The sequence below is a fragment of the Onychomys torridus genome, chromosome 18, assembly GCF_903995425.1.
Source record: "Onychomys torridus chromosome 18, mOncTor1.1, whole genome shotgun sequence".
NCBI classification, from domain to species: domain Eukaryota; kingdom Metazoa; phylum Chordata; class Mammalia; order Rodentia; family Cricetidae; genus Onychomys; species Onychomys torridus.
In genome coordinates, this window is record NC_050460.1 from 26,889,529 (window position 1) to 26,911,597 (window position 22,069).

Below are 22,069 nucleotides of genomic sequence, written 5' to 3' on the forward strand. Positions count from 1 at the left end.
GGCAGCAAACTTTTTATGCATTTCATAGGAAAAATTCATAGCAACCAAGAATAGAATAGAATTAAGTATTTTTAACTGGTTAGACATTCTACAGAATGCCTACAGCAAATATATAGTGCAATTAAAAGTCAGAAAACTTCCCATGAGAAAAGTGTGAAGTCCAGTATATCTACTTCTATTCAGTATAGTGCTAGAAATACAACCCAATGCAAGAAGGCAAGAAGGGAATTAAATCAAAGAAGAAACAGCAAGTAGCATAGGTGACACTAATGGCATGTATATTAAAAAATCCAAAAGAATTTTAAGACAACTGGAGAAGGAATCCTAATTGGTCTGAATAAAAACCCAAAGCCAGATATCAGGGTAAATGCTGAAAGATCAGAGAGACAAAGGAACAAGTCACAACCACTTCTCACCTCACCAATGCCTTAACCAAAAAGACTGAGCTCCTGTCTCCTCACTCCTTATAATCTTTTTCTCTGCCCAGCCATACCACTTCCTATCTCAACCTACCTACTGCTGGGATTAAAGGCATATGTGCCTCCCAAGTACTGGGAGCAAAGTCACGAGATCCCAAGTGCTGAGATTAAAGGTATGTGCCACAACTGCCTGGCCTCTATGGCTAACTAGTGGCTGGGTTTGCCCTCTGATCTTCAGGCAAGCTGTATTTGTTAGAGCATACACAAAATATGACCACAGACAAGTATTAGAATTGGTAAGCACATCAAGTAATTTCAGTGGATACCTTGAGTGGGTAACTGTTCTTGCCATGCCCTGAAGCACCACCCCTAGTGGGGTAGCAGGTAATTGTTACACCTGACTATGACTTTGAAGTACATGCCTCTGTGGCATGGCTGCTCAGGACCCTTAAGACCTGGGATGCATGTGGGTGGTTTGCTCCTCACTACCTTGTGGTTTTGGATCCTGGGATGGACCAGGGCAGATCTTGCCAGAGAACAATGTTGGACTTGTGCCTTACCCTTCCAGTATCCTGCAACAAATTCCTCTATTTTTGTCTGGTGAGTTTTCTTTCCCAAATAAATTACTTTGCCCATTAAGCAGAATTCATGGATTGCTAGTGATACAATCCCATTAATACCTTTCAATAGCCAACTGTCAACTGTATTTGTGTACAAAGTAAAGGAACCAGTGACATTGGAATAAGTGTGATGTGGTATGGAGATAAAAGAATAAAATATAAATACAATATAACACAGACTACTCAAGACTTCCATGTTTTAAAATGTACACCCATTGTAACTAAGAGCAAAATAGAACAGAACAAAAGAACAAAAAAATTATACCTAATTTATATAGGTTGAAAGATTTTGTATTTTTTAAAAATGTCCACTGCTTCCAAATTAATCTATAAATTCAAAGATATTTTAATCAAATTCAAATAGCAATATCCTAATTCTAAAATGCTCGGGTTTGGGCAAGGTCTAATCAAGTTGTTGGCCAAAGGGATCCCATGGGGAAACTGCAAACAACACAGGCAATTGCCAAGTCAATTGGTCGCTCTTTATAAATGGATGGTAAAGGCCCCATTGCTGAAAACAACACCTACACAGGTCACTGATCACAAAGAAGTCAAACTGATGCCTACATAGAGCCCTCACCCTTACATATGGTACTGGAAGTTACTATGCACAGTATCAAAGGAGAAAGGTAAGCTCCAACCCAGTTATCAACCTCCTGCCCTACAAGAGTTAACCTGTCTTCAAGATATGGTGGAAGAGACCCAGGGGAAAATCAAATATTACTGTTCTTCTAAAGGAACAAAGCAATAAAATGACTGATGTACTAACAGAAAAAGTAATTAGAAGTATTGAATTATATTTAAGTACATATTATAATACATATTGTAATAACTGCCTCTGAAACATCATTCCAGGTCCTTGAAAATTACTTCATGAAAAAAAAAAAAAAAGAGAGAGAAAGAAAGAAAGACTGTGACCTAATCATCACTCCCTAAAATATCTTTCAGAACATCAATTTTCAAGTGGTTTGGCTTGCATTATTTTTACATTGCATGTATTATTTCATGGGTGATTAAGATATCAATCTTGATACTGCCTTCACGGTTAGATACAGTATATCCGTATGTATGTCAGGTGATACAAATATTGTCAGTTTTAATGCTGTCACTCCTGTTTTTAGCTCATGACACTTGGCTTCCCAAGCTTCTATTTCCAATTTTTAACTAAGAGAAAATAAGAGGCACCTTTCCTATTTGCAAATACTATTTACAAAATACTTTCTAGATATAAAAAGTAGCATGCGCTGAGGGAACTAATGTGTGAATTAAGAAGTGATACAAAAAATAAAATAAAATAAATGCATGGGGAAAATGGCCAAGAAAAGTATGGTTATCTTTAATCATGTAAAAATGAAGAATAGAGAGAATCTATTAGAATTTACAATGCTATGATTTATTTAAATTGTGATTTGTGTGCACATGCTACTGATCCATGTGAGAACTAGTAGACTATGGATAAGATTAATTTGAGAGAGAAAATACCAATAGGGGAGTCTTTCTGATGAAAGGTGCTGGGACAGTTAGCATATTACATATTAGAAATTTAATTAACCCAATTTCACTCCTAAAATATCCAGCCCAGATGAACCACAAATTCAAACTGGAAGGATAAAATAAATGCCATAATAAGATAATATGTTCATGACCACATGGAAAAACAATGCATTTCTCCAGGAAGGTAAAAAAGACAGAGAACATAAATGTAAAGGAGAAATAGATAAATTGACCATAATGATATTCAGAACAGCTGCTCCTTTAAAGGCACAAAGCTGTGTGTTGTGGAGCAGATTTCTAATCTAGAGAGCCTCAGCACAGAAGTCATGAGTTCCAAGCCAACCAGTGTTTGTTTGTTTGACTGATTGATTGTTTTAAGTGATTAAGGTGAAAATTCAACTGAAAATGATACAGAAAATATTGGTTGGGAATATATTGAAAGAAAGACTCATTTACAGAATTTCCAATTTACAAAGGAAGTCCATTGGAAAATAAGGCCATCAAACAGAAAAACAGTAAAAGAGTCTAAACATGAGAAGTTAAATGACAATCTCCCAAAGAACAGTGAGTATACAGAGATGTTCAATATCATTAAACCAAGATAACTCAAATTTCCACAATATACATATTTAACAAAACAACTAAAATTAAAATTTAGGCAATGCAAATTTTTAAATTTACCTTAACTGAAACTCTATGCATAATAAATCATAGTATGTTTGTACAACTATTTACAAGAACTTCTCAGCAATATATTATATAAACTTAAATGATCACAGTAACAATACTTTTAACAGCTCCAGTATGAATATTCCTATTCCTCAAATATTCAAGAAGAACTTTAAATAAAAAATAAACCAGTGAATAACAAAAAACTAAAAGGGCTGGGAAGTGGCTTAGTGAATAAGTGCTGGCTGTGCCAACACGTGGGCTTAAGCTCAGCTCCCCAGCACCATTGTAACAGACAGATACAATGACATAGGGCTGCAACCCAGGAATGGTAGAGGGAGATAGGTAGATGCTGGGGCTGATTAGCCAACCTACCTAGCTGATACAGTGAGATCCAGGCTCAAAGAGAGACTCTGTCTCAAAATATATGGTGGGTAGTTATAGAAGAAGGTGACTCATATCTCATATCTTCTTATTTTTGTTCATGGACAGCAGTACAAACATACATCGAACTAGTAAAAATGAATAAATAAATTTTTTTTAAAACTATGTGTTTACATAATGAATATTATACAATGGTGATAATTATCAAAGGTTATATAAAATAGCACAAAGATCCTAAAATCACAATATCACAGGTGAAATACAATACATACTATACTTCACAAATGATACTTTCATGGTGTGATTAAGTGATGCTCCCCCCAAGATTTCTATGGTGAAGTGTTGATCTTCACTGCAGAATTCAGAGATGGAGCTTCCTGGAAGTGGTTGAACTAGGGGATCTCTCATATTAACTCATAATGTATGGGCTAATCCACTGATGGAATTGAGATCGACTGCACTTTTGCAATGTGGTATAGGTATGTGAGGAGAGGCCTGGTTGGAGGAAGTGGTAACTGATGATGTTTCTTTGATGAGTCTATCTTGTTAGTGCTTCCCCTGAGTTGAGCTGTACCTCTACCACATGCTCCTACCCCAGTGGCTTTCTGCAACACCTCAGGCCCAAAGCAATTCTGCCTTGCTTAATGTTCATCTGGCATCAGGCTGAATGCCCTTGAAAGTGTGAATAAAAAGAAATATATCCTTCAAGGTTTAAGTTGCTTTCTCCAGGTATTTTCTCATAATGTTGAATAGCTAACAGTAGGAAAATTAATATGGTATATGACTCAAATTTTATAAATTTGAAAAACATCCAAGGTGAGTCAATGTTAAAAATCATAAAATATTTATCTTTGGAAGGTTAGTAGAGTACCAAAAATTAAGAAAAAGGGAGATCAGTAATAGGATTTTGTTCTCCCTGTAATTATTGACTTAACTTCTGGTTTAATGAATATGATCAGTTTGAAATTATTTTAACTTTATACTAATATTTGTATAGATTTTCCTGTAAAAATTAAACATCAATAAAATTTAAAATAGAAACAATCTTTAACAACTGGGAAACCTCTCATATTGCTTGATGTGAGGAACATTTTCCCTAATTTATAAAGTGCATCTGTGAATGAAAACACAGGAAAAAAACACCATCAAAATCATTTGACTAATAAATATAGAAATGAACAAACTTCATTGGGCTGTAAACAAAACATTGCTTGATCATTGTATGACATGCAAAATGCAGAGATGGATATAATTTATAAAACACATTTCACCTACACATAAGATTAGCAAAGATCCAAGAGCCCCAAAATATGAAGGAAAAGGATACATTATTAATAGGACTGTAAATTATTAAAAATGAGAGGCAGCTAGTCTAGAAATATCTCTTAATATTTAGAAATTCAATGTTCTGCTTGTGGACATTTTCTTAGATATGTACATAGAAATACAAAAATATGACATAGTCTCTCACTCTTACTTGTATAAACAAACATAGTGGCATTCTAAATATGTTTCAGTGGGTGCATGACCCAAACCCTCATAGTATCTAACAACGTCATGTGAGTCCCCCAAGCAACACAGTACTCAATTTTCTTCTAATTAGAGAGACCATGTAGCCCATTTCTGCAGACCATGTGAATGTGTATGGAATGATGATATGTCCTCTAAACCACACAATCCTCCACCAATTGACTATAGATAACTAATGCATGAGAGCTCTGGGGAAAATTTAGATGAGAGGATATGAAGGAATAAGAGTAGCTATAATATTGTAATAATAATGTATACATGAATTATTTTAGCTGTATATCTTTTCCCAATTTTAATAAATTTAGTTACCTATCTTTTTAAGTTTTGATTAATTACCCCTATACTTACTGTGATGTCTGTCTAGTCAACATTTATATTTTTAATGTTCTCTAATGATATATTAATATTTGGATCACTATTAATCTTACTCCCAATAATATAATTAATTCAATAATTAATAACACTCTACTAGTAACTAGCACCTATTGAATATTTACAGCATGCTTCATAGTGTCTGAAGGATTTAAAAAGTATTAAGCAACCTACTTTCATGACACTTGTGTGATTTAGTTATATTAGCCTAAGAGTGTGAATGAAAAAAAGGGAGAAGTGGTGAATTTTACCAACTTCACAAATCAAGTTGGTCTTCAAAATTTTGGCAAGTCCTTATTGCTCTTATTTAGTATTTTTTTTATTAATTCTTTCAGAATTCCATATAATGTATTTTTATTATACTCACCCTCAAGCCCTCCTAGACCCACCCCTCTATTCACCCAACTTCACCATCTCTTTTATTCTTCTTTTAACGTATTGTTTCTTACTCTGAGACACCAGTGTACAACGTGAAGGCAACTGGTCTGGGAACTTTCAGTGGAAACCCCTGTACAGAATAAGGCTGTAGGACAGTGTTTTGTGATCCCTTTGATTTTCTTCATGCTTCCCCAATAGCCTGCAAGTTTCTCCTGCAAAAGTAATTTTTACCTTATTTGTGATTTGGCCTTCACTTATCGGCATGAGTATGAGAGACCTAAATATCACACTTAAGAAACTTAAAGCTAGTATACACTCCAATCAACAATCCTATGTGCATGAGTTCCCATGTAGTAGCTGTCCTTCTGCGACTGACTTCTTTAACTTACTATGATATTCTATAGTTCCATCAATTTTTCTGTAAGTGGAAGGATGTAATTCTTTTTTATGACTTAATAGTATCCCATTGTGTAACGAGTTCCACTGTATTGTAAAAGAGTGGGAGACTACAACACACAATAACTTGCTGTATAACATTTATGAATAGCGAAAAGAAGAGTCTCAAAAGGTTTGGGAGCAAAGTAATAATAAGAAAATGTAAACGTTCATTATGCCGATTTAGTAAAAAAATGGTATATACATGCATGGGACATGACACTGTGATGCGTAAATATGTGTGATTACTATATATTAGTGGCCTTTTGAGTTTAAGAATATAGAAATGCTAGCTATCCTTATTTAATATCACACATGTAGACACCCACCCTCCCCCCACATAGACACACACACACACACACACACACACACACACACACACACACAATGTGTCACCCACACCTTTCAAAAATAAAGAAGAGAATGTATTTCCATTTCACCTTAAAAATTAAAACAAGTGAGATGAACAATGAAAAAGTGAACCTTTCATTCATCATATAACAACCATGACTGTACATACACAGAGCCTCCAAGAATGTCTTCTCCTTTTGCTTAATATAAGAAACACATAAAGAAATCTTACCGTTAGTCTTCTGTATAAAAAATTTGACATTTTAACTACAAATACGAGCAGAATTTGTTTTTTGATTTGAGATTGCTTCTGATTGAATAATCAAAGATTACCTATATTTTTATTTGATTTTATTTATTTGAACACTGGACTGGAAAGACATGCTTTCAGAGAATTTAGACATTTCCTTTGAAAATATCTATCAAAATTAAAGAGCTATCATGCATAAAATCTTTATCCATCCATCAATTTCAGTTTTTACAAATGTCTCCTAAACTTGTTTTCTGTTCGCAATGTATCAAAATATATTAGAAACTTCTCTGCAGTGACTTTACTGTATTTACTTTAGAAAATGGGATGTGTTTTCATTGAAAAGAGTAAGTTTGGTTATGTATGCTTCTCTTTACCAAGATGCTACTGAAATGAAGGGAATGAAATAAGAAGAGAGCTTCTGCCTGTGGCAAAGCATTCTTAGTGCTTTTACATTTTAATGGAAAGATACACTCAAATAAGAAATACACATAATAGCTCAATGTTCAAAAAGATTAGGACATCTAGGGGTGTTGATTTTATTTCCAGAGAAGGCAACAATGCTGACTTAATTCATGTAGGGTTAAATTAACCTGAAGGTGCTGAGCAACCCAGCCAGAAACTTGACTTTCAAGAGGCTCATGAACATCAAAACATCTGAGGGTGTCATAAGCATGCCCACATTACTGAAAGCAAAGATTTCTTTTTAAAATACAGAGTGATGCAGCAGGAGGGCTCATCGACACAGCTTAAGACAACTCACTGAGGATAAAAGAAAGAAAACCAGCCAAAACAGAATGGCATGAAGGGGACAACTGATTTTCTCAATATTCAGTGTCAAAGTGTTAGTTTGAAGTTTAAAATCACCAGGTTGTCAATATTCTGTGCTCAAATATGTCAATTGAGGATAAATTTAAGGTCATTCATGAAGGCATAATTTATTTATGCATTAAATTATTATTTACCCCTAATGTATTAATTAGCAATAGACTACATAGTAAGGAAGTCCATGAGTGGCAAAGCTCATTTTTTTTTTTTGACCTAAAATGTAGCTTATCATAATGACAGCCTTCATAGTGATTTGGTTATTTGTGTGTTACTTTAGCTGAATGAAAACTCATTCAGCGGAGAAGCTATTCATTTCTCTTTTATAGCCACTCACCTAGAAGAAATCCTTTCATACAAGCAGTTCTCCACGAGTCTAATCATGCTATAGTTTGTGTTTTTAGGTAACTTGTTTACATATTTATCTAAAATCAGGGGCAAATGGTTATCATGGTGACTCTATATACATGGCCAGAACTGACCCTTAGCATACTGTGTAATAATATATACCAAGGACAAGAAAGGTACTTCAGAAGATGGAATCAAGGTTAAAGAACACTGCATCACTAAATTATCGCTTTTCTATAAAATATGTTCAGTCTGTTCTTGAGTGGCCACACTGTATTCTTTCCTGAAGGGCAGTGGCTGCCCTTTATTTACTTCCCTTCCTTCTCATTTAAATATTATGCATTCGACTATCATTCTTGATTTTACTACTTTTTACTGCCTATGGGCTTTCTTTTTCCAACTCATTTAAAAGGCATTATGCTTTGATAATGGACTGTCTGAAGATGGAACTGAATTATAATTTTTTTCAAACTTCAATTTAGACAGTGCCAGAGGCTGCTCAGAGATATAGATTTTCTCACAGAAAGTTTTACTCTAGTTGAACTCTTGCTCTATTGTCTTTTTTTAATTGCAAAAGTTTCAGAGTGTAAATATATGAATATGCATGTATAATTATGTAAATATGTCAACAAGTACTTAATGTTACAACTAAATTATCTTTAGGATGACACCTATTTATAGGATGAGCACTGAAGAATAAAGGGACATGGGCCTTGGTTTGACAAAATAGCTGTCACCATCTCCTAACACTAACTTCATCATTGCTTAGCCAGGCTGGTCTTGAACTCTTGATACTCCTCCCTAAGTTTACCACCATGCCTGACTAGATATACATTTGTGGCCTGCATTTTTACAGTTATATAACTTTGGTGACACTACTTAACTTCTCTGAGTTTTCCATCTGGAAAATGATGACAAGCCTTACAACTCAGGTCAAAATGCAATGACCTTATAAATCACTAGTGTAGTCAAAAGCCTTTGGACACGTTCTTCCCTTTAGAAAAATGAGAGAAGAGACTGGTCTAAATATATGTGGTGGGCACAGGTGAGTTTTGCCTAAAATACTTCACAACCAAGTAAAATTGTATGTTTTCACAGAAACTGAATCTGCTTTTGGGTAACAAAATAAAAATAGTGGCATGAAGAATTCCTATGTTAGTTATTGATGTCTTTACAAAATATCACTATGAAGTTTGTAATGATGTATCTGATGGGTGGAGCACATATTTAAACTAAATGCTAAGGATGAATAGCATCATTGAGGAATGTCCAGAAGTGAAACCTTCTTCACTCTCAGACATGTACTTGTGTAGCTGGAAGTTTTCTAGTGTCCCACCTGGCCCTGCATGGTCCAGACAAATCTCTCTCCCCTGCAGTCCTGTAGCAGCTTATAAAATAATCATTCAGAAGCTTATATTAATTATAAGTGCCTGGCTAAGGAAGGGGGATTGGGATCTGTTCCTGGTCTATGGGCAGGCTTCTGGAATCCAGTGCCTGTGGTGTGACACCTTGCACAGCTTTGGTGCAGTGGGAAGGGGCTTGGACCTGCCTAGGCTCTGTGTGCTGGACTCTGCTGACTCCCCATGGGAGACCTCTATTTGGGGGATGTGGGGATGTGGGCGGCTTGGGAAAGAGGACTGGGAGGGGTGGGAGGAGGGAGGAGGGAGGAGGGGGGTCTGTGGATAGCAAGTGGAGTGAGTAGAAAATTTCTTAATAAAGACAAATGAAAAAAAAGAAATATCATGATAACCTTGAATAACATTATTGATATGTCTTCTTATTCTGACTTTATCATTCACCTTTAATTGATTAGCATACTTTAAAAAGAAGTTTATTTTTGCTATGTTTGAATATACATGAAAAAGCTGTATTATTAAGAATTCTGTATTATATATAAAATGGGATGAATTCAAAACATGTATTTTAATAGTTAAGTATATTTCTCATATAATTCATTAATATCATAAAGTAAATTAATTTCCTGACAGCTATATATTAACTAAAAGAAATTAAATAAAAAACATATGATAAAAAAAAGTGCCTAGTAGCTCAGTTGGTGGAGCATGAGACTCTTCATCTCAGAGTCGTGGATTTGAGCCCCACATTGGGCATCAATTGTAGACAAATTTCTAAATCATCTTATTAAATAAAAATCATGGAGCCAAATATAGGGGTGAAAGCCTTAGAAAGATCAAGGAAATGGGGAAAGAGCCACCAGCCAGCCTTACCTCATCAACTCTGCAGCTTCCAAACGCTGCAACTTTCTCTTTACCCATGTGTATATGCCTTACTGTTCTGCTATCTGGTTTGCTCTCTCCGTTCAGCTACATCACTTCCTCTTTTTGCCCAGCTCTGTCACTCCCTGTCTGTCTGTACAGACCTCCATGGTTAATTAGTTTTGGAATTTAAGGCATCTGCCACCACAGATGCTCTGTTTCCAACATGGCCTTGAACTCATGGAGATCCTGCCTGCCAAGTGACATGATTAAGGGCATGTGCTACCATTGCCTGACTTCTTTGTGTACTTATAATGGCTCGCTTTTCCCCTCTGATCTCCAAGCAAGCTTTATTTATTAAAGCACAAATAAAATATCACCACACACTTGTGCAATAGTTCTCCAGTTATTGTAGCATTATCCCTTGTGATGATTCTATCAGCAAACCTTGAATTACTTTCTAACATTGTTACATTTTCCACCCTCCCATGCCCATTCTATCAAGTCTTCTTACATACTTACTATACCTCAAAAAATATCTAAAATCACTCCTTTTCCCCATAATCACTATTACTATACATTTCATTTAACTATTCTATCAATCCTCTGGTTATTACATGTAATGACCAAAAAAAAAACAAAAAAACCCAAAACCAAACAAACAAACAAAAAAAAAACCCCTTAATATCCATTGCTTCACAAATGTAGTTGTTTCTTTCTTATGGAAAATAAACAAAGAGTGAAGTAATCTAGATCTTATCATGGTGGTTTCTAAAGCTCAGAACCAGGTTCTGTCCATCTCACAACAAGAAAAATGACTCCGAGGCTCACTCCATAGTGCACATTGACTGCAAGAGCTTCGGTTACTATGAGCAATAGTGTGGAGGAAGGACAGAGGAGTATGTTCTACACTGTTAGAGATCATCCAAGATCCATAGAGCAAGATCTCACCTTTCATGCAGTGTATATGCCTGGAAACCTGGCTTCTGCTTTCATCCTGGTCTTGCCTAACTTTCTACATCATGCTGCGGTATCGTCCTCTTATCCCTCTGTGCTACCATCCAAGCCCGTGTTAAGCTTCTGTCCAATTTGCAGCATTTGCACATACAAATACTTGCCTGATTGATTTGTTTAGCTCCATTCATACCACAGACAACCATTCCTTATCTTTCAGGTTTAGGTTAATGAAACTTCTCTAAACAGATCTTCCCTAAGAATCCAACAAAGTCACTACCTCTCTGTTTTTCTATCTTGGAGCACAATATTCCTTTTGGGGCTCTAATTGATAATGTCATGTACTATTTTTTTCTTGTAATTGTTCTCTATCTAGCTCCCCTACTTTCTTAAAAAATCTGTGAAGGCAGATACCATTTATTTTTTACCAGAAAGAATGTGTTCATAGAAAATGCTAATAAAGTATTGGAAGAAAACAAAAGAAAGAAGGAAAACCAAAGAAAGAAAGAAGGGAGGAAAGAGAGGTGAGGGAGGGCAAAAAGAAATGTTATAAAAATAGTCTTTTCAGCCAGGCGGTGGTAGCATATGCCTTTAATCCCAGCACTTGGAAGGCAGAGCCAGGTGGATCTCTGTAAGTTCGAGCCCAGCCTGGGCTACCAAGTGAGTTCCAGGAAAAGGCACAAAGCTACACAGAGAAACCCTGTCTTGAAAAACCAAATAAAAAAATTAGTCTTTTCAAAATCTGGAGATACAATATATTTTATGAAATGTTTGATGGTTTGGCTTTCTCTTTCTGGTTGAATTTTTTTTTTTTTTTAGCTCACATTCATAGTTTGAAAACTACATACATAATTAAACAACATCAACAGAGTGAGTAATTTGACCGTAAGTATAAAAACAATCATCATTGATTGTAAACTTTCTTTAGAAACAACATTATAAGATTTGTATCCATTGTATCTAATCCCCTAATGAAAACAACAGTGAATCCAAAGGTTTTAAAAAATTTCTACATTGCCTGCTAAGAAAATGTCTTTAATGAGTTTTGGAATGATGTATACATTTCCAGACAGGCTTTTATTAAAAAGATCTTGCGTGCATCTTAGCAAGTCAGGATGAAAATGTAGAAATTTCATCTGCATAAGTAGTGTTTTAAAAAGCACTTTGCTTTTGTACTTATTCATGGGAAAGTAAAATACTCTATAACCCCTTCTGCCTGTTCAGTAATGAGTATGGAAGTATACCAAGAGCATAATATCTACAAATTATTCTAAATATATTATGTCCCTACCTAACTTTTGAAAGTTTTGTCAATCCTAAGTATAACTTGTAATTGCGATTGTGTTTCAATACAAATACATTGCTTTTTTTTTTCTGGATGATAGATGTACCTTTGATAATGATTATCAAAACTGAAGCCCAAACCCAAACTTACCACAACTGTATTACATTTTATTCTCACAGTACTTAGCCAACTAAATCTGTACTTTATTTTAAAAAATGACAGAAGGGTGGGAAGAGGGTTCAGTTGGTAATGTGCTGGCTGTGCATACACAAAAACCCGAGTTTTGGCCCTTTGCTCTCATGTAAAAAGTTTGGCATGGAAACATATTTCTAACTCCACTACTGAGTAATAGAAAAGAGCTAATTCCTCAGCCAGCCAGATGGTACAGATTGATGAACTCCAGATTCTGTGATATACCCTGTCTCAAACAATGATTTGGAAAGTCTTAGAAAAAGACATTGGAAGTTGACCTCTGGACAGCCACCTACAGATGTTCAGATTCATATAAAAACATACATATTCTACACATACAAAGAGAAAGGAATTTTGAAATTGCTGCTGATACCACATTCAGGTTTTTCTTTCATCATTTCATTTCTTCTTTCTGTTTGCTTTAGAGGAAACACAAATTTCCTAGAAGCAATCTTTGAAGCTAGTATCTTCTTTAGTTTCTCCAAAGAAAGTTTCATGAGTGGGTAAAGTTGTGTAATGGCAACACTTTTATCTAAGCTACGCTTTATTTTTAATGGGAGCCATGTATTAACATTCATGGGATGAAATTAGTATTTTTACTTAGTCATATTTCCATTTGATAGCCTTGTACAGATAACTTTTGTGATGTTAAGTTTCTCAGAAAAAAAGTTATAAGGAAAAAGCTTTTTTAAACACTTATGAAAGCCATTACCTTGCCTCTAGCAGGCAAATAAATTTTTAATATTGTGGTCATCATATATATATCACTTTAGTGGAGGAAAGTTCTTTATTGACTAACATAATTATGAATATGCATACTTCAGAATTCATTCAAGTGAATGTTATGGTGGACTGGATAATGCCCACTCAACAATACTCACATTCTAATCCAAGTAACCTGTGGCAATGTGGAAATTGTGCTCTGTGAGTTTTCTTTCTGCTATAGTAGTTCTGAATAAAACTTTTACTATTTTATTCACTAAAGGTCAGAGGCTGATATGCACTAGAATGGTTGTGTTCTTTCTGAAGGAGAATGATACAAATAAGTCATATTTGTTTCTACGGGAAAAAAAAAAGGATTCTCAGCCAAGATTACTGCTGCTCCATGATACAACCCTTCCTCTCCTGGATAATTACCCTCATTTGGAGGATGATCTACCCTGGGAGGTTTTGCATATACTGGAGTCCTAGATGTTAACATTTTTAAAACAATGACTTACCTCTGTGATTTAATATATTCCTCTATATTGGTAAGCAAGTTATAAAAATAATAAAGGAGACCAAAACAGGGAAGAGACGAAAATACCTAAATTTCACTGATTTTAACTATCTTGTAGACCCAGATGAAATGACCATCTTTTTAAACAAAGCCAGTTTTGAAAATGTCTGTGACAGCAGGTATTCAGATTCCCACAAATTGGTTAATTTAAATTTATCAGTAGTAAACTAAAATTGCCATTAAGACAGTTAACATATTTTGCTGTGGTTCAGCTTCTTGCATTTTCACTGGTAAGTAGTTATTTTTATTATTAATAAAATGTCAAATTTTATAGAATAAAATAGAAACTATCAAGTAAGAAAAGATAACACACACACACACACACACACACACACACACATACACACACACACATAAGAAGGTTAAAGAAATGTAGAAAACACTTCCAAAGGATAAATATTTTTGGTTAATAGTTTTGTATGATGCATGTATCATTCCAAAGTGGAAGAGAGGGAGAGAGCAAAACCAAACAGCTTAAGCATGTTGTAGAAAGTCTGACTAAGTCCCCAAAAGATTAATGAAAGAAAATTTAGTGATGGCAAGCATATGATAAGCTTGATATAATTAAAGGCTGATTCATTTTGTGCTAATATCAGATAGTTCCGGATTCTTATTTCATCACTGTGCTTCAGACATTAGTTGGAAACTGCAAAAGGAGGCAATGGGATCCCAGACTCTGTTTAACTTTGCAATTTGGCTTCTGGGATTCTCAACATCCAAGATAAAAATAGAGAGTGTCTAAAAAGCACAGGGAAATTGTTACAGACACACTAAAAAAAATCTCAAATGACAACCTTACCTCTGGAAATAATATATTGTCACACAGTAAACAACTTTCCCTTCAGAAAAAGCCTGAGCTGAAGAGAGAATACTAAATGTATAATGCTTGGGAGGGCACTGGAAAAGAGATACCCATGTAAGACTGAGTGTGTCCACAGTCAATAGTGCCCTCCTTGTGTTCCTGGTTTCTGTAAGAAGCAGGCTGATCAAAGCCATGGAAGCAAGCCAGTTCCTCCACAGCTTCAGCATTGGCCCCTACCTTCATCATTTTGTCCTAATGTGTGAGTTGCTAGAATTCCTGTATTACAGAAAATTTACCACTGAACAGGGGCCTTGAACAAGACTAACGACTCTTTGCAATGAACACTTGCTAGTACAGATGTAATGACCAAGGGATAGATAATGTGACTTGTTGGGTTACACCACAACTTCTGTGATGAGATCTTTAATTCCTTCCCTTTTAAATTGTTTTCTCATTTTATTTTCTTCTTTTTTGGTCTTAAATTTTGTTTTATTCGGGGGTGTGTGTACAGGGACACAGGGCTGATTTGAAAGTATAGGGAATGAGGGGATCAAGATATAAGATGGGCAAAACATATAAAATGGATAACTTTTATTAATAAAAAATTCTAAAGTGTTAAAAATATTTAAATCTTCAATTAAGAAATACAAAGACAAGATCTATCTACATATGTATAAGTAGCTGTAACCCTTCCTTTATATTTGGATTTTCTTAATTACTATTCTCTTATCACTTTTATTACCACATTCTCAAAACATGATCATTGGTTTTACTTTGTTTTGTTTTTGATATTCCATGAGATCACAATCCAGAGAACATACTACTCACTCAAGATGGTTCTCCTAGGAAAAACATGTGGCAACTTTCTTGGCTCTTGCTCTTTCTTAGGACATTATTTGGCATAATTATGGTACTTTTACTTAGGCCTTATAGTTTGAATTCTGTAAGTTTATGTGTTCTAAGATCAGAGAGCTTGGAGGTAAATTTCCTGTAATACAGAGATTCTGGCAACTCACACGGCAGGGATCCAAAGCATCATCTTCATCCTATGGATAAAATAGGAAGAGTTTGGGATTTCTCCTACTCAGGGACTATATTGACCATCAATGTGGTGGAGGTTATCAAAGACTGGTCAATAATTTGTACCATAGTTCTTAAGTGAGATTTGTGGTAGGCGAGTATGGTAGAGAGGTAAAGAGGTATCAAGGTTAAAATATGAAAGAAATTAAAGACAGTGATAATGACTGGAAACCCAGACCATGCATAGGAAATCCTACAACCTATAAATGCGGAAGGAGGCAGACAATATGAACATGACCCATAGGAGTTTGAGACTTCCATGGCTTCTATCTTTCTTCAGCTCTGGCCCACCCTATTTCTCAGAAATGTTTTCCCCTTAAATAAAATCTCTCCATTTATAGCATTCTCTGTTAGGCCCTGGTCCAATTCCTTCTGCAACTTGAGAATCTTGAAATGCCTGTGGGTTCCTTCTTGGGCTTCAGTCCAGGCCTATATACACCAGTCAGTAACAGAGTTGTTATTTCTATTCTCTATTCTAATCAAATATATATATATTTTTTGAGACAGAGTTTCAATGTGTATCTCAGGATGACCTCAAAATCATGATATCCACCTTAGTCTCTGGAGTACTAGGATCATATATGTGCCACTGTAGTTTTCAATAAGTTATTTTAATAGATGTAGGTAAACATAATTTTAAAGAATAATTGAAACCAAAACAAAATGATTTATATTTTTGTTTAGAATTTAGAGACACATAGATAATTCACTCATTTATTTATTTATTTATTTAGTATACTTAAGATTTTGTAAAGTTATGTATTTTCAAAATACTACTAACTTCTCAGTAAATTTGTGAATTCAGTGCACACTATAATAGACACTGTATGGTAAAATTGCAGGTTTGTTGTTTCCAAGGCCAGCTTGTGATGCTTCAAATGATTTGTGAGCTAGATCCATTGAAGTTATTTTTATTAACACTTACTTTTGTTTGCTTTTTATGAAATTATATCACATAGAAAAGTGGCAAAACCATGGAAATGAGCCTTACCCAGCTTTCCCCAAGTGTTAATATTCTACCCCACTCACTATAGCCTTGAGTCATTTTCTCCATCTCTGCTTCTGTGTATAGACAATTTCTTTTCTTATTTGAGAATAGAATCAAATATGATGGCCCTTCACTCCTCAGATAACTTATCTGCTTCCCCTAAAGCAGAGGCAATCATTTATACAATCATTGTACAATGAGGAAAAGCAGGAAACCAGAATCATAGATATTATTCATGTTTTGTCAGTTACACTGTCAGTATTTTTAAGAAAAAAAAATAGAAACAAAATTTGTCCCAGGATCTAACCCAGTATTGAATTTTTTGTTGCACACTGAGATGATTTTCAGTGTAATCATCAGTTTTACACTACTTGGATGTTCTTGAGTTCCTGTCCCCACAGAAACGGACCTACAACATTATTCTGAATCCAATATTTAATTCTTCCTTTCTCCCTTTTTTATGTAGAATGGGTGAGTTCTTTAATTTGGTTATATTTTTTCTTGAGATGCCTTTCTATGTAGCCAAGGCTGTTCTTGATTCATGGCTATCCCCCTCAGCTCTAGAGTGTTGGGACTGCTGTGTTAAGTACCAGACAAAGGCCATTTTTAAATTTCATTGTTCTCTTCAAATGCCTGACACTGTGTTAGGTTGTATTCAAAGTTTGCCATATGAACCACTTTGAATGTACACTGTACTTATTTTAAGCAGATTCAGGAATTTGCACAAGCCCTGTTCAGAACTTGTTTGTCTCAGCAAACTTCAACTCCGTACACATTAAACAATTTTCCTTCTCTTCACTTTTACCAGCTCTGAACACATCATTCTAATTTTTGTCTCTGAAATATTTACTGCTACATTTGGTACCTAATTCATAAAAATATTTTATATAACACTATATGTTTATTCTATGCAACAAAACATCGCAATGATTGTATCATGTGTAGCAGTATCTTAACACACAGGTCAAGAATGAATAAATTACTTGCAGTGATTTAAAACCTTGAGTGGGATGGCATTTTCATAAGAGAGTATTAGGCAATTCTTCCAGGAATGTCCATAAGTAATTCCTAAATTAAAATTAAAACTTAATACAATCTTTCTTCTTTTGTATTCCTCATGATACATATTGTTTAAAAAATGTTTTAATATATCTGGATTTTTAAAATTGAATCTGCTTGTAACCTTTGTCTCCTTAATTTTTGCCAAATGCAATGGAGATCAGATCTTTATTTGCTGTGTACAGAAAATATTATATCTTAGTGTTGTAATCCCTTACTTTAATATGTTGATCTCGAGAAACAATCAATATTCAAGCAACAAGTCAACAGTTATCAGATTTAATATTAAGAAGACAGTCAATAACTGCCTTGGAGTGATAGTGACAACTACATTCTCTTCATTCATAAGGAATCTGCTATCAGCACCACCACCAACGTGTCAAGAGGTAGAGGGGGTAGCTGTCCAGAGATTCACTTAAAATAAATGATTTCAGCACCAGAAATGTATGTATTACTTGGGTTGTGAGGGCAGCTTCTTCTTTGGCCTTTTTGCTTAAATTTTGAGTATTCAGAATGGCAATATTACAACTCAGTGGTGGTTCCTCAACTGCCAGCTCTTTTCTTTCTGTCCTTCTTCTGCTGTACTTAAATTATATACTTATTTTGCCTAAGGTATAACATGCCTATTTTAATGTTATCCAAACCAGCATATTGAGGATATTGAGGATATAATTTGGGAATATTAACTTGTGCTGTGACATATTAGCACATAGAAAAATTTGACTCTAAACACTTTACAAATGAATGACTTTTCTCCTTCATTACCTCCTTTATTATATTATTTTAATAAATATTTTATTAATTCTTTGAGACTTTAACACAATATATTTTGGTCATATTTGCCCCAACTTCTCTTAGCTAGCAAATGACTTGAAAACAGAGATCTTTTGCAGTATACATTATCATTTCTATTGATAGCATAGCCACAATATCATTCTTCTTTCCCTTTAAAAAATACTTTAAGTTGGGTGATGGTGACACAGGCCTTTAATCCCTGGACTCTCTGGATGCAGCAGTAGGTAGATCTCTGTGTTCCAGGCCAGCCTTGTTTACAGAGTGGGTTTCAGAACAACCAGGTCTACACAGAGAATCTCTGTCTCAAAAACAAAAACAAAAAACAAAAAATAAAAAATCCAAAAATTACTTTGTTATATGTTTTTATTGATATGTGGGGGAGGGGCATGTTGATACTGTTTGTGAGTAGCAAATGCTTGTACCTGTTGAAACATTTGCCTGCCTTCCCCATTCCCTTTTATAACAATAAAGTATATTGTGCAAGTTATTAGATAAATGAACTTATAAACAACTTGTGAATTTAATGAAATTCAAATACACTGAACATCAAAACAGAAGCTTTTCACTAATGAGAATCCACCAGACTCTTCAGCAAATGGAAGCGAATCAGTATTTCAGTTCAAGGTCACATGGGGTGATGTGCCTACTCATTAGAAGGCTAAACAAATATTATACACATGAATGGAGGACAGCAGTCCCCATACCATTGTACAAATTACTAATCCTTGGCAGCTTTGTTAATCCGTCATTCTTTCTTTCTTTCTTTGTATGCATCTATGTGAGGTTATGCTCCTGCAGATGCTCAGAGGCCCTATTTCTTTGAGTGACTGTTTCTCCCTGAAGACACGGTTCATACCATCTCAGCTAGACCAGAAGGTAGTTAGCCTTAGGAATCTTCCTGTCTCTGCCCTCCTTAGAGATGGGTTACAGGAATTTTGGGGACACTAAGCTTGAGACAAGGGTGTGAGAGCTCCAGTCTTTGCAAGTGGATCAAGCCTACTTGATGGCTGATCCATCTCTCCAGATTGTTATTGTGAGTTAGTGCTCTGCTACTATGTATCCAGAATTGATTAAAAAACAATGGAAGAAATAAAAATGTTGTTCTTATTGAAAAATTTACAATGTGTAGATTTTACTAGTGTGATTAGACTGATTAGATGTCGTTGATACTGGCCTTTCTCACAGGTTATGTGAAAGGACTGAACACATAGCTTGCCCATTCATCACAGAACATATTCTACATAGTGTGTGCCTTTTTCATCCTCTGGATACTAATTGACTTGGGACGTTTCTCATAGCAAACCACTTTTGAAATAATGGTACAATAAGCAAAATCGTATTTTAAAAAGTCTTTCAGGACTGGAACTCAGGTTGAAAATCAATTAAGCAATGATTTGATTCTTCCTAGCATCAGAAGAGGGAAGTATACACACAGTTATAATTTATTTATGTATAACCACAAATACTCTATTCAACAATAATTTATTTATAGGTTATCAATTTATTTACATTTGTATTTATAAGATGTTCTCAATCCTAAGGTTGCTCTTAAAATATTTAATATATAATTTTGGTGGCCACAATATGTGAGTCAGGGGACAGCACATAGTGATGTGGAGTCACCTACTGGGAACATGTGGATCTAAATGTGGATGAGGGCACCTGGGCAGAGCATTTTGGGTTTGCCTTTGGTGGCTCATACTGTTTGGAAGTGGACAATAAGCAAACTGGTTTCTAAGGGTCAATGTAAGCTTATTTGTTTTGATTTTATGATGTCCATCATGTACTAAATTCACAAACTATCCTAAAGATTGGGATTCATGCTAGTTTTCTATTATTTCTCATGATTGGTCATGGGTTCCTGGTTCCTTTTGTCATTTCCTCACTAGAAAGCATCTTTGTCTGCACTGTGAGAGGAAATGCAATGTGTCTGTTTTGTCTGCAATGATCCTCTAATTTCAAATCCAGTCCCTAGAGCCCTTTCAGTACCCATAAACACTAATTAGATGGATACATATACTTTAAATATCTAGCACACAGGAGAGCAGGGTAAGCTGTGCCATCTGAAGCTTGGGCATTACTTATACTTGAATTTTAGCCTCAGCTTTAGCACAGCTAAAAGACTTATTCCCCCCACTACATTAGCAAAAACCGATATCTTTGGGCCCACGTTTTTCAGTGTTTTTGTGAGATGGAGTGAGTTATCTTGTGGATAACTTGAGGCATGCTAACTTTGTAAAGAGGCACACAAATACCCCCATCTAAAATTTATTCATCTAAAATAAATAAAGAGGGAAAGCTTTGGGGAAATAAGAGAACTTAGAAAATATGCCACAGATTTTATGTGCAGAAAAAGTTTGGTCATTACTTTAGAAGGAGAACTGAAAAGGAATTGTGAAAAGACAACAAAGTAAAGGAAAGACTCATTCCATCTGAAGTAGGTAAGGTGTATTTCAGAGCTCCATCGGGAAGGGAAAGGTATTTCCTCCCCTCCTTTGTTGGTGATTCTTGAGGGTTAAATGCTCATTTGAATAAAGGTTAGGCAGATATAAAGTAGTTCAGTAACATTCTCCATGACAGTGAGAGAGACCATCACCTCTAAAGTACGAGAACATCAGAACGTCTGGAGTTCGGTATCATCTACCTTCTTTCCCTCCCGATTGTCCCCACTAAGTTTATTTGGTGGGTAAATTCTCCATGGGGATGGGTGGATCCCTCGAACTCATTCCGTATCCCGATGATGCACACTGGAAGCGTTTTGCTGTACTACAAAATCTCCTAATAACCTATTCATTTGTTCATCAGTGGACATCCCTCTGTCCCCAAATGTATGTAGGTCATGGGGAACACTAGGCACAGCCTTCGTTTGGTCTTGGATTTCCTACGCTGCCCCAGAGCTGAGAACCGCGAGGAGAGACACCTGTGCCTCGGGGACACAGGTGATGTCCGTCACCTCCCCGCGCATAGAGCTCACATCCTCCCACTCTCAGCATCCCGGAGGTCGCCAGGCGGTCCTCACTGGCCCCTTGGCACCAGGCAGGCCTGAGAACCCCGCTGGCTGAGGCGGCCGGGAGAGAGCGCTTGCACTTCGCACACCATGGCCCCTCCGCTGCAGCCTCCTGCCACTCAGGCGCCTGGACGTGCGGCCCCGCCCAATGATGGCCCGCCGTCTCCGCGGGCGCCCCGCCCCTGGCCCCCGCTTCCAATGGGAGGCCGGCGGGGGCGGGCCGCGCGGGCAGCCTCTCCAGCTGAGGCCGCGGCTGGAGCCGGGCAGGGGCGCGGGAGAAGCAGGTACCGGCGCCGGCTGCGCAGCCCCAGGCGCGAGAGCTGCGCTCACCGCCTGC